Source organism: Gekko japonicus, unplaced genomic scaffold, assembly GCF_001447785.1.
Source record: "Gekko japonicus isolate JY-2015 unplaced genomic scaffold, Gekko_japonicus_V1.1 scaffold2887, whole genome shotgun sequence".
Lineage (NCBI taxonomy): Eukaryota > Metazoa > Chordata > Lepidosauria > Squamata > Gekkonidae > Gekko > Gekko japonicus.
This window is the reverse complement of record NW_015167142.1, coordinates 178,769-191,212: the sequence shown is the minus strand read 5'-3', so window position 1 is coordinate 191,212 and position 12,444 is coordinate 178,769. Positions and strand designations below refer to the sequence as shown.

Here is a 12,444-nt window from a genome sequence, read left to right as displayed (position 1 = left end):
TCATATACTTTTACATAATCTCCAGGTGGGGCCTGGAGATTCCCTGGAATTACGCCTGATCTCCAGGGTACCGAGACCAGTTTCCCCTGGAGGAAATGGATGCTTTTGAGGGTGGGGTCTACGGCAGTGTTCCCTCTAAGCTGAGTTAGTGTGAGCTAGCTCACAGTTTGTTGGCCTCCGGCTCACACATTTTTGTCTCCGCTCAGGAAGGATGGGGCTCCAGAACAAACTATGCAGCAGCCAAATCGCTCGCACATAACTTTAATGCAGTAGCTCACAAGGTAGAATATTTGCTCACAAGTCTACACAGCTTAGAGGGAGCATTGGCATTGTACCCCGCTGAGGCCCCCTCCCAAACTCTGGCCTCCCCTAAATCTCCAGGAATTCCTCAGCTCAGACATGGCAACCCGAGCTCCAACCGGGAGAGAAAGATTTAAAACTGTGAGGGGGATACGTTCTGAAGGAGAGAACTGGTGGTGGTGGGGAAGTGCCGTCAATTTGTAGTCACCTTAACAGCAGCCCTGTAGGGTTTTCAAGGCAAGAGATGGGACAGGCGGTCTGCCATGGCCTGCCTCTGCATAGCGACCCTGGACTTCCTTGGTGGTCTCCCATCACGTAGGAACCGGGGCCAACCCTGAGAGCCAGTTTGGTGTAGTAGTTAAGTGCGCGGACTCTAATCTGGGAGATCCAGGTTTGATCCCCCACCCCTCCACTTGTACCTGGCTGGATGAGTTCTGTCAGAGCTGTTCTTGAAAAAGAGCAGTTTCTGTCAGAGCTCTCTCAGCCCCACCAACCTCACAGGGTGGCTGTTGTGGGGAGGGGAAGGGAGTGGAGTTTGTAAGCTGCTCTGAGACTCCAAGTGAAGGGCGGGGTATAAATCCAATCTCTTTTTCTTCTTCTCTTCTACCTCACAGGGTGTCTGTTGTGGGGAAGGGGAAGGAGATTCTAAACCGCTCTGAGACTCCGAGTGAAGGGCGGGGTATAAATCCAATCTCCTCCTCCTGTTTCTAAGATCTAATGTGATCAGGCTACCCTGGGCCATCCAGGTTAGGGCTGAGAGAACTGGAGGGCCAGGGGAAACTTCCACGCACCTCTCCCGTCTGCTAGTTTCTTCCTCCCATGGATATCCCCCCACCTGTGAATTTTGCTTTGGAGGAAAACACCGTGTCCCGACCCTTAAGTTGGGACTGTTGAGGTGACTGGCGTTCAAAAGGAGGAAGCCGTCTAACTGGGTACTCAGTTGCTCTGTGCCAAGGGTGGGGTAGTGCTGAATGACATTAGCAGACAGTAAGAGACCTGTCGGCTACTAAATGTTATGGGCAAAATAACTCAGTCAAAACTCTAGGTTGGGAAACTAGATAAATTTTTCTGCTCGGGGCGAGGGCAGGGCGTCGTTGTGTTCCTCTTTTTCTCTTGCGTGCAGAAGTTCTTAAGGCGTTGAGAAGACTTGAAAAGAAAAGACACATTAAAAGAAAAATCTGCTTTTGCAGCTGAGGCATCCTGCCTGCAGAGGTGGGAAGGAGTGCCAACCTCCAGGTGGTGCCTGGAGATCTGATATGACAAATAATCTCCAGATGACAGGAAACAGTTCCCCCGGAAAAAATGGCTGCTGTGGAAGGTGGATTCTACGGCGTTGTACCCTGGTGAGGCCCCTTCCTCTCCCCACACCCCAGGCTCCACCCCCCCCAAATCTCCAGAACTGGAAACCCTAATGGTAGAACTTGGATCTGCTCTGTATCTCATTTGCATCTGAGGGTCTTATATGACTGAATGTTCCTCTTTTAGAGATCCCCTGCACAGAGAAAATTAGAGGATCGGGAAGTAATGTTCTAGTCTAGCATCTAGGGTTGTCAACTCCATGTTGGGAAATTCCTGGAGATTTGGGGGTGGAGCTGGAAAGGGTGGGCTTTGGGGAGAAGAGGTTACAATGACATGGAGTCCACCCTCCAAAGTGGCCATTTCTTACAGGGGAGCTGATTTCTGTCGCCTGGAAATCAGTAAGGCCAGGAGGTCTCCGTGGCAACCGTGCTCCTCCCTGACATGCTAGTTTTTCATGTGTGTTTCTAGATGTCTCTAGGGAATCCCTACCTGAAGGACCTACACAGCCCTTTTGGCAGATCTGTCACGTAGTTGGACTATAAGGAAGGCCGAGCGCTGAAGAATAGATTCTTTTGAACTATGGTGCTGGAGAAGACTCTTGAGTGTCCCTTGGACTGCAAGGAGATCAAATCAGTCAATCCTAAAAGAAATCAACCCTGACTGTTCCCTGGAAGGCCAGATAATGAAACTGAAGCTCAAATACTTTGGCCACCCAATGAGAAGGGAGCACTCACTGGAGAAGACCCTGATGCTGGGAAAGACTGAAGGTCAAAGAAGACGGGGACGGCAAAGGATGAGATGGTTAGACAGTGTCATAGATGCAACGAACATGAAACTGAGCAAACTTCAGAGGACGGCGGAAGACAGGAGGGCCTGGCGTGATCTGGTCCATGGGGTCGTGAAGAGTCGGACTCGACTGTGCGACTGAACAACAACATGTAGGTGAGGCTTGTGTTTTCATCTGAAGTTAAACTCAGTCTGTGGTTTCCTTTGAAGATAGATCAAGGTGGGTAGCCATGTTGGTCTGAAGCAACAGAACAAAGTTTGAGTCCAGTGGCACCTTGAAGCCTGACGAAGTTTAATTCTGGGGGATAAACTGTTTCTATGTATCTGAAGAAGTGTGCCTGCACAGGAGAGCTTATGCCCAGAATCGGTGTTCCCTCTAAACTGAGTTAGTGTGAGCTAGCTCACAGCTTTTTAGCTTCCGGCTCACACCTTTTTGTCTTCGCTCAGGAAGGATGGCTCCAGAGCAAACTAATTGATGCAGCAGCCAAATCGCTCGCTCACAACTTTCATGCCGGTAGCTCACCAAGTAGAATTTTTGCTCACAAGACTCCACAGCTTAGAGGGAGCATTGCCCAGAATTAAACTTTGTTGGTCTTAAAGGTGCCACTGACTGGACTCAAACTTTGTACTGTGATTTCCTTGTAGTTGCTTTTTTTCCCAAGGGGAGATATTCTCCCTACCTTCAGATCGGGGTAGAAGGCGCAGGTGGTAGCCCAAAAATGAACAAGGCCGTGCGAATAGCCCGAGAAAAAGTACAACAGCGAAGACCTTCTGGATTCCCCTTTTGCCTCCTTCCCCTCCCCTGCCTGCAAGCTAACTATGGGAAAGGGGAGCCCAGTTTAGTACAACTGATCCAAGTCCCAGTGTTTTTGTCTCCAATTAAGCAATAAAGTTTATGTAATGGGGACAGGGACTGCTGCGCCTATTGAGATCTCTCCAGCAGGCAGAAGTCAAGAGCGTTACAAGTGAGTAAGACATCCCGGAAAATGGTGTTTCCGTCTGCTTTTTAAACTCTGCATTTTACAGGCTAATCTAGAATATCTTTTAATGCGATTAATCTGTCAGTCTGAGAGCCCATGGGGATGTTCTGGTTAGTATGTTGGGCTAGGTTCTGGGGAGACCCTGGTTCGAATCCCTGCTCTGCTATGGATTCTTGCTGGGTGACCTTACGTCATTGTCCCTTCTGCCATTTTTGCCTCACAACAACCCTGCGAGGTAGGTTAGGCTGAGTGTGTGTGTGTGACCAGAAGGCTGCCTTGGGGAGGTAAAGACAAAATAAAATAACTGAATCCGAGGGGGTTTATGTTCCATGACGTATGTGTAGGATCGCAGCTTTGTTGGGATAATTTTATTTCCCAAGACATTTCTTTGCCCGCCCGCTGTATTTCAGCCTTACCTACGAATTGTGAAACGGAAGATTTCCCCTCCTCCTCCTCCCGAAACGTTCGGGTCGCTGCCAAGGGAGCATGCGCACTGCTTGGCCAGCCTCCACCGCCACCACAGCAACCGCCCTGCCGCGCTCCAACTGGCAGGGCTCGCGCTTACCCGGTACATCCGGGTCACTGGCACGCACGCGCCTTACGCACGCCCGCCGGCGGTCGTCGTCTCCCTGGTGGCGGCGGCTCTTTAACGGCTGCCTGGTCCCCGCGGGCGGCTCCGGCGTTGCTGCCCAGGTCGGTCCCTCCCCTCAGCTTCGGGGGAGGGGGCAGCGCGGTGAGTATCACAGGGGGGAAAAATGGGGGGGGAGGGTTAAAAAAAACAACCCCGCCCTCTTTTCCTCTTCGATATCTGTCACCCCCCCCTTCTCGCGTTCTCAGGCTGCCTGAGGCGCTCTTTGGTATTCCTCCCCCACGGCACATGGACTCGCCCTGCCCCCCTTCGCCCCTCCCTGAGCCTCCCCTGCTCCACGCGCACCTTTCCCGTCTCCATAGAAACCGCCCCGTGCTCCCGTCTTCTGCCCCCGCTCGCGCCGCGTCGCCCTCCTGCCTTCCACGTGGGTCGGCTCCAGACTTTCCTCTTCGGGCGCTTCCCTTCGGCTCTCCGCAAAACAGCCCCCCCCCCCCGCAAAACGATGCTTATTTCGGGCATCTCCACTTGCTTCTCATCCCCCTCCACCCTTTTCCATTTCATCCATTTATCTTTTGCCATTTTTGAGGGGTTCCTCCCCTGCATTCTTGTCACGCTCTATATTCGTGAGCCCCCCCCTCCCTGAACGCTGCTTCTTTTGGGATCTTGTCTGTTTCTCTCTTTTACGACGCTTTCTCCATGTAATCTCCCCCCCCCCTTCCGAAATTAGTTTCAGAGGGCAGTCGTGCTGGTTTGCAGTAGACCAGATAGAGACCAGCAAGATCTGGCAATGTTCCCTCTAAGCTGCGGAGTCTTGTGAGCAAAAATTCTACTTTGTGAGCTACTGGCATTAGAGTTGTGAGCGAGCAATTTGGCTACTGCATACATTAGTTTGCTCTGGAGCCTTCCTGAGCTGAGACAAAAGTCTGTGAGCCACCGGCTAAAAAACTGTGGGCTAGCTCACACTAACTCATCTTAGAGGGAACACTGCTGGGCAGTATAAGATTTCGGGCATCGAACCTCCCTTCGTCAGACGCCAAGTCGGAAAATATTCTTGTCTGATGAAGGGAGCTTTTTGACTCGAAAATTTGTGCTCCCCAAGATCTTGTTGGACTCTCTGCGGTGGTTGCTGGATTCGAATCGAGCCGTTCTCCTTTCAACAGCAGCTTCCTTTTGAACCCGGGCTGCCCTCCCCCTAATCTTGATCTCTTCTTCTTTTTGGACTCTGCACTCCTGCAGTCGTCCTTTTAGGTGTTGTTCTCTCCTTGAACCTTTTGACCCTTCCTCATGCACGTACTCCACCTTGCTTGCTGTTTGGGCCACGGTTGTTTTCCTCCTCTTGATTGCTACCTGTTTTTCCCCCTCCTCCTCCTCTTGATCTTCTGCCCTTATTCTGGGCAAGGTCCCCCCTCTGTCATGGTCCTTTCTTTCACTCATTCACTGCTTCCTCATGAACCTTCTCCGCTGTCCTGTCGTCGTCTTTATATCCACGTGCGAGATATTAAATTCCACCTGCATCTTTTCAAGACCTTCCTTGACTCTTCTCTGTCCCCTTCCCTATAACTGCCCCTCTCCTCAGTTGCTGCTTGAACCTGGACTTATTTTTGATGGGTGCTTCCTTTTCCTCCCTTTGGGGTATTGTGCATAGATCTGATACATTCTTTTTTTTCCTTAAAAGAAGTGCCCTTCTTCCTCCCAGTCCTGCCTCTGTTGATTCCAGCAGCTTTATACCCCCCCTGTCTCTGAATCAGTACTCCGAAAAACAATTCTCTGTGAAATAATTTTCCAGCTACCACCCTTCTAATACTTCCTCTTCCACATTTCCCCCTTTTGCTATTGTATCTTCGGATATGCAGCCCTGTGTCTCCTTACTTCCATTGCATACTTCAACATATGTCCCCCAGAGAGCACTGCGTTCAGGGGCCCCAAACCGGTTGGGCCTTCCAGGTTCCAAAGACACCAGGCTAGCGATAACCAGGGCCAGGGCCTTCTCAGTGGCGGCTCCGTACTGAGCTCCCAGAAGAGATCAGGGCCCTGCAGGACCTTTTACAGTTCTGCAGGGCCTGCAACACAGAGCTCTTCCACCAGGCGTTGGATTAAGGAGCCGCACTGTACCCCGAGGAGTATCCCTGTGCCCTGGCCTCACCATCTATAGCCAGCCTGTGCTGCATGTACCTAAGGAGATCAATGGAGCTGGTGCAGGGACATCATTATTATTGCCACCTATGGAGTATTGTTGAATCTGAAATTCTCTGCCCTCGCACTTTATCTGAATACTGTTCCAGCACTTTAGGATAACTCATTTATTTATGGTTTTTGGTTGTCTTTATGATGGATTTTAGTTGTCTTTATATATGCATTTTATGGAAGCCCCGCCTTGGCGGGGAGGGCGGGGTATAAATGGAATACAATAAGTAAGTAAATAAATAAAGGGCAAATATACACCGAACCGGACTGCTGCGTGTCCCCTACTCAGGTAGATCTGACTCAGCCCTCTTCCTCCCTTCCCCATGTTACTTCCTGTTTTCTGATCTGAAGCAATCCCTCCTTGGCTTCCTTTGCCCCACGTGTGCCCTCGCTTTTCATTTGCAGTCTGCTTCTCTTCTGCCTAAGTGCTGTGCCTTCTGCCCGCTTCCATCTTTTGTGTGTGTGTGTGTGTATTTCTCCTGCTTCCCCCACCTTGTGCACCCGGTTCATTTTCTTCAGGCAGGATTAGTCTCTCATTCCTTCTCCTCCTTGGCACCCTTGTGCCCCATTGTGAAAATAAGTAAGACAAAAAACTGACCAAGCCTGTGGTACGTTGGAATGTGGTGCAGAAAGAAATAGCCAGAAGAAATTGGTTTTCTGTCACTCCTGTTATTTAACTGTTATTTCAGCTATATTTAGTGCCAGCAGTTTGGGGGGGGGGATCGTTCAGAATGTTCAGGAAATAGAACAAGCAATCTCTGGCCAGATCCTAACCCCGCCCCTCCTTCATTTGCTCCCGTGTGATGTGACACTGACTGCTAGTTGAAAGGGCTTTTGAAAAAGGAAAAGGAACTCACGGAGGGTAGATCTAGTAGTGGTTGTGGGTTATTCAGAAATAACTCTGTTAGAAGCTGAGAGCAGATAGTTACAAAATGTACCGGAAGGGGATTTCTGCCTGTCCAGGGTTGGATGAAATACAAACTCGGAACACGGTGGGTAACACTAGAGTAAACAATGCAACACCGCGTAAAAACAACGTGAAATCATTCTAACAGGTAACACATATACATCACTATTTATCTTTGTTCTGTGCAGTTAGATTTTAAGTTCCTCTGGACAAGGACTTGCTTTTCATCTGTATTTTTAATTTTATTTATTACATATTTATGCCCTGCCCACCTCAAATTTTTGAACCAAGGCCTGAACCACACAGTCAAAAACTTACACATCAAACACAAACTGAAACCTCCTCAAGGCCTCTTGCCTGCTCTCTGTTACAACAGAGCTTCAACCTCCAGCAAGCAGGAACAGGATTGCTTTATGTGGCCGCCAAAGCCCATTTATATTGCAGCTTTTCAGCCAGACACTCCTCAGATAATCTGTGATGTTCTGTCGGATGTTGTATCCACGGATGGCACTGAATGAGTAAAGAAATCTACCCATTACTCCAACAAACGGGGCTCAGCAAACTCTCTGAAAATGTGGTGCCGAGGATTTTAAAGGAGGTTTTGGGAACCCCTCAAATCTAAAGGTTTATATTCCACCTCTACTGATATTCTGTTTGGTTGGGCTGTGGTTCAGTGGTAGAGCATCTGCTTGGCATGCAGAAGGGTTCCAGGTTCAATCCCCGGCATCTTCAGTTAAAAGGCCTAGGCAGTAGGTGACGTGAGACCTCTACCTGAGACCCTGGAGAGCCACTTCCTGTCTAAGTAGACAGTATTGACCCACCAGTGGTCTGATTCAGTATGAGGCAGTTTCACATATTCATGTTTTTTTGATGCTGCTTCGTGCAATTTTCCCCGTTTCTTCCTGTTAGCTGTGCTCGGCTACTCTGAAGTTCTTTCTGGAAAACTCCTGTCTTCCTTTCCAGTTGCATCCACTTAGGATTCCATCTCCACCTGTTTGCCCACTTGGTCTTTGGGCTGACCCATTGCCAGCACTGACTGACCACTAACAGAACAAAATTTGAGTCCAGTGGCACCTTTAAGACCAACAAAGTTTAATTCTGGGGATAAGCTTTTGTGTCGCATGCAGAATTGAACTTTGCTGGTCTTAGAGGTGCCACCGGACTCAAACTTTGTTCTGTTGCTTCACACCAACATGGCTACCCCACCTGAATCTGCCCACTAGCCTAGTTCACTGTACTCACAGCTTTCTTCTCAGTTGAAGTTGAGCCCTTTAATCTTAACCATCGCTTGATCCCTTTACTGAAACAATTAACTTCCTTGGGAACCTCTCAGTTACTTTTATCTCAGTTCCTCTTGTGAGTTTCTTGTGATATAATCAGCACCCTTCCTCCCTTTCTTCTCGCTCTCTTTCTCTTCCTTCATCTGTGAACGGCCCAACCCTTCATCTGTCTGCTACCGCAAACCTAAAAGTCTCCCTGCGCAAGCTCACCTTGTGGGATGAGGTCGTGTTAGAAGGAGCCACTGCAGGCGGCGACTCCGTCCCAACCGCCCTCTAAATATAAACCGATATTTTTGACTCTTCGGTCAAACGGCTAGAGACTTATTCTGCATTTGTAGGATCAAATGACTTACGTTGGCTGCTGTTGTAAAAAAAAATATCTCACGAGCAAAGCTACAAATTGCTGCTTCAAATGTTATTTTTCTCTTTCCTGTTAAGTACAGCTGAAAGACAATATTTCCTCTAGTGTGATTGATCACACTCAGCAGCTGAGTTGTGCTGATTTCAGCCTTTAATTCTGGCCCATGAGCTGTTCTTTATCGCCCTGCTTATTGTATTGTCTGTTATTTGAGGTTTCGGCAGGGAAAGAAAGATCCCAGGCTCCAGGCAACTAAAACCCCCATTTATTGCTTCATTAATAACTACTCTTCCTCCTGAGTGGGTTTCCTGGGTGGCCGCCCCTGTAAGTAGTCATCTGCCCCAGACCTGGGATCGCTCTCTGGCCAGTGACTTTGGGTCAGACTGTAGCAGTATGGTGCAGGAGGCCCTAAGTTCAGTCTCTGGCGTCACCAGTTAAAAAGGACCCTGAGGGACAGGGTTATGAAGGACCATTGCCTGAGACCTTGGAGAGTCACTGCCAGAATTGATAGAATCATAGAGTTGGAAGGGGCCATGTAGTCCAACCCCCCAGTCAACATAGGATCAGCCTAGAGCATCCCTGACAAGTGTTCGTCCAGCTGCTGCTTGAAGACTGCCAGTAAAGGGGAGCTCACCACCTCCCTAGGCAGCTGATTCCACCGTTGCACAACTCTTACTGTAAAAAAAAATAACAATCCTAATATCTGTAATTTAAACCCATTATTGTGACTGAGTCCTCTCCTCTGCTGCCAACAGGAACAGCTCCCTGCCTTCCTCGGAGTGACAGGCTTTCAAATACTTAAAGAGAGCAATCATGTCCCCCCTCAACCTCCTCTTCCCCAGACTGAACATTCCCAAGTCCCTCAGCCTTTCCTTGTAGGTCTCCAGGCCCTGATCTTGTTCGTCGCTCTCTTCTGCACCCTCTCTATACATCCTTTTTGAAGTGAGGCCTCCAGAACTGCACACAGTACTTCTGGTGCGGCCTGACCAATGTGGTATACAGGTGGACTATGACATCTTGTGATTTGGATGTTATGCCTCTGTTGATAGACCCCAAGACCACATCAGTCTTCCTTGCCACTGCATCACGCTGGGTGCTCATATTTAGCGTACAGTGCACAAGATCTTGTTAAAAAACACTGCCACCCAGATCATACCAAGCTAGATGTACCAGTTCTGTGGCTTAGTATAGAACAGCTTCATGTGTTCAGATGTAATGTTTCTGTTTAGGAATTCGTACTGGGTTATAGCCTTACAGGTTGGTGTTGGCTTATATTAACATTCAGTGCTAGCCCTCAGAAAGATTATGGATATATTTCCGGCCCTGCATGCCGCTGTTCTCCCACTGTGGTGATGGTATTAACACTTTTTTTTTTGGATGAGTAGTATATGGGGTCTTTTGCTTTGCTGGTTTCTTTTCCATGTGACACATTGTTTTTCCTAATTGTCCTAAGTCCTTTCACACTGGCTTACGTAGTCATTCATTATAGATTTCTGCCTGGTTTTATGGGTAGTGTGAATAATGACTTTCATCTCAGGCTATTGTAGACGAAATAGTACACAGAGAGAGGCATAAATACCTGGCAACTGTGAATCATCACACAGCTGTAATTTTCATGTGTGATTTAGGTGTGTCAATAAAGCTTAGAGACGCGGCACAATTCAGATATTCTGTGTTTCATCAGCTACGAGGCCCTGATGACAGAAGTGCAGGTTATTCATTCTTTCCCACTAGAAGGAATCAAACAAAACACATGGAATCATGCGGCAGGAAAGGACCCAAAAGGCATCAAGCTCCATCTCCTACTTCTGAAAGGATATTCCACACATCTGCCAAGGGACTGATCACCCTCATCCAGATGGTAATTTAGCACTAGCAGAGAACTTGAGGCCCTGACATGGGTGGCCCAGGTTAGCCTGATCTCATCAACTCACGGAAGCTAAGCAGGGTCGGCCCTGGTTAGTACTTGGATGGGAGACCACCAAGGAAGGCCATGGTTGCTAAGCAGAGGCAGGCAATAGCAAAACCACCTCTGTTCATCTCTTGTCTTGAGAACCCAATGGGGTCACTGTAGGTTGGCTGGGGCTTGACGGCACTCTCCACCACCAAAGAACTTGGGGGCTGGGGAGGCCCCAAACCAGCGGTGCCTGATGCTGAAAGCAGTGGGTAGATTGGTAAAACCAGTCACATGGCTCAAGAAAGGCTATTTATTTATTAAACCATTTACATCCACCTTTTGGTTTAAGGCAGCTTGCAATAATGGATTAAAAAAATGTCCAGTATAGCTAAGACCACTTAAGCTGCTTTCTCCCTGGGCGAGTGAAAAACAATCGGAGCAACCTTATGAGTAAGCCTGCAGAAGTATGTAGCCCGCAAAGTACCCGAGAACACAAGTAGAACCGACAGGATCAGGCCAGCAGTCCATCCAGTATTCCGCTGGCAATACATACTTCTTTTACTCATCTGACACGCTAGCTTAGCAAATGGCTGAAGTCACATTGTTGAAGCTGCAGTATTCTGGAAGGCAAGCAAGCGTGACCGTCGGAGACTGTGGGACTCCACAGTGAGTTTTCTAGGGGGGGAGTTGGGTTAAAAGTGTGAAAATTTGTGGCTTGAAAGAGGATGAGAACCACACTTTTTTTCAATGCACGAAAGCATGGCTTCGTCAACCCAGGCAAACAGGAAGGATAGCTGTTTCAAAGGCTGGCTCGGTGTTGCTCTCCTGTATGATTTGGGGCATGTTCTTTTCCAGCACCGCATGAGGAACATCAGGGCACTAAGCAGGAGGAGGAAATCTTGTGGCAAACTGTTCTGTGCAAAAAATCACCTGGCTTCTCTAGTGGCACATGTCTGCCCCGTCAGCGTCCCATCTTGGCAGTGCCTGATGCTTTGGGGGGAGGGCAGAGAGAGCTGAGCACGGCTATTATTGTGTCTTTGATGACAACAAAAGTAGCTTTGTGTACTGGTCTGGTCCTCATCCAAAGACCAGGGGATGATAAGGGATTTAAAAAAAGAAATACTGGAGGAAATGTGTGCGTACAGGCTAGCAAATTAATAGTACAAAAGGCTTTGCGGAACTGTGTTATGAAGAGTACTTGAAGGTGGTGGAGGTATAATGACAAATTTTGGGCAGAGTACATTTTTATTTGTTGATGTAATTAAAACAAAGCCATCATTCCACCCAGTTTCGGGTTTTTAAGCTGGCAAACAAATACATTAAAACAACATTAAAATCTCATCTAAATATTTAAAAGCAGTTAAAACACATGGAGGGGAGGAAGGTTTAATAAGCAGCAGGGAAGAGCTGCCAGACAAAACAAACATCCTCACCCACTGACGGAAGACGATGCTGGAAGGGGTGGGTGGAGAATGTGAGAAAGGGAACAAGGGTAATTGGCAGAGTTGAAGGACTAAGAGATCCAAGTTGACAAGGAAAAATATGGGAAGCCACCATATATGCCTCAAGTGAGAGGCCCTCTGCTTGAGCCACCCAATTGAAAGAAGCCCTGTCTCTGGTTCTGTCAGCTGGGATTGTCTCTCGTATTTTTCCAGGGAGGGAAGATCAACCTGACATACCTGCGGATCATTCTCTGGTAGCCTTCCATGTAAATGGAGAGTGGTCTATTTACAAGCCCATCTTATAGGCTGCATTGAGAAAGTTCAACCGCCATTGGTTTGGTTATGATCAGGAGCTGGAGCTCCTGGAGTCTGGCTGATTATTTTATGCCAATATCTAAACCTCAGCCGTCCTTGTCTTTAGT

General features: G+C 48.4%; 1 protein-coding gene across 2 annotated transcripts in view; it reads left to right on the top strand.

The window, feature by feature from the left end:
- Positions 1-3,972: 3,972 nt before the first annotated feature.
- FAM49B (family with sequence similarity 49 member B) overlaps positions 3,973-12,444 on the top strand; it is an 82,932-nt gene continuing 74,460 nt past the window's right edge. For both annotated transcript variants that reach the window (XM_015413071.1, XM_015413070.1), the window contains exon 1: positions 3,973-4,098. The gene's annotated coding sequence lies outside the window, so the exon portion shown is untranslated. The remainder of the gene's footprint in view (positions 4,099-12,444) is intronic.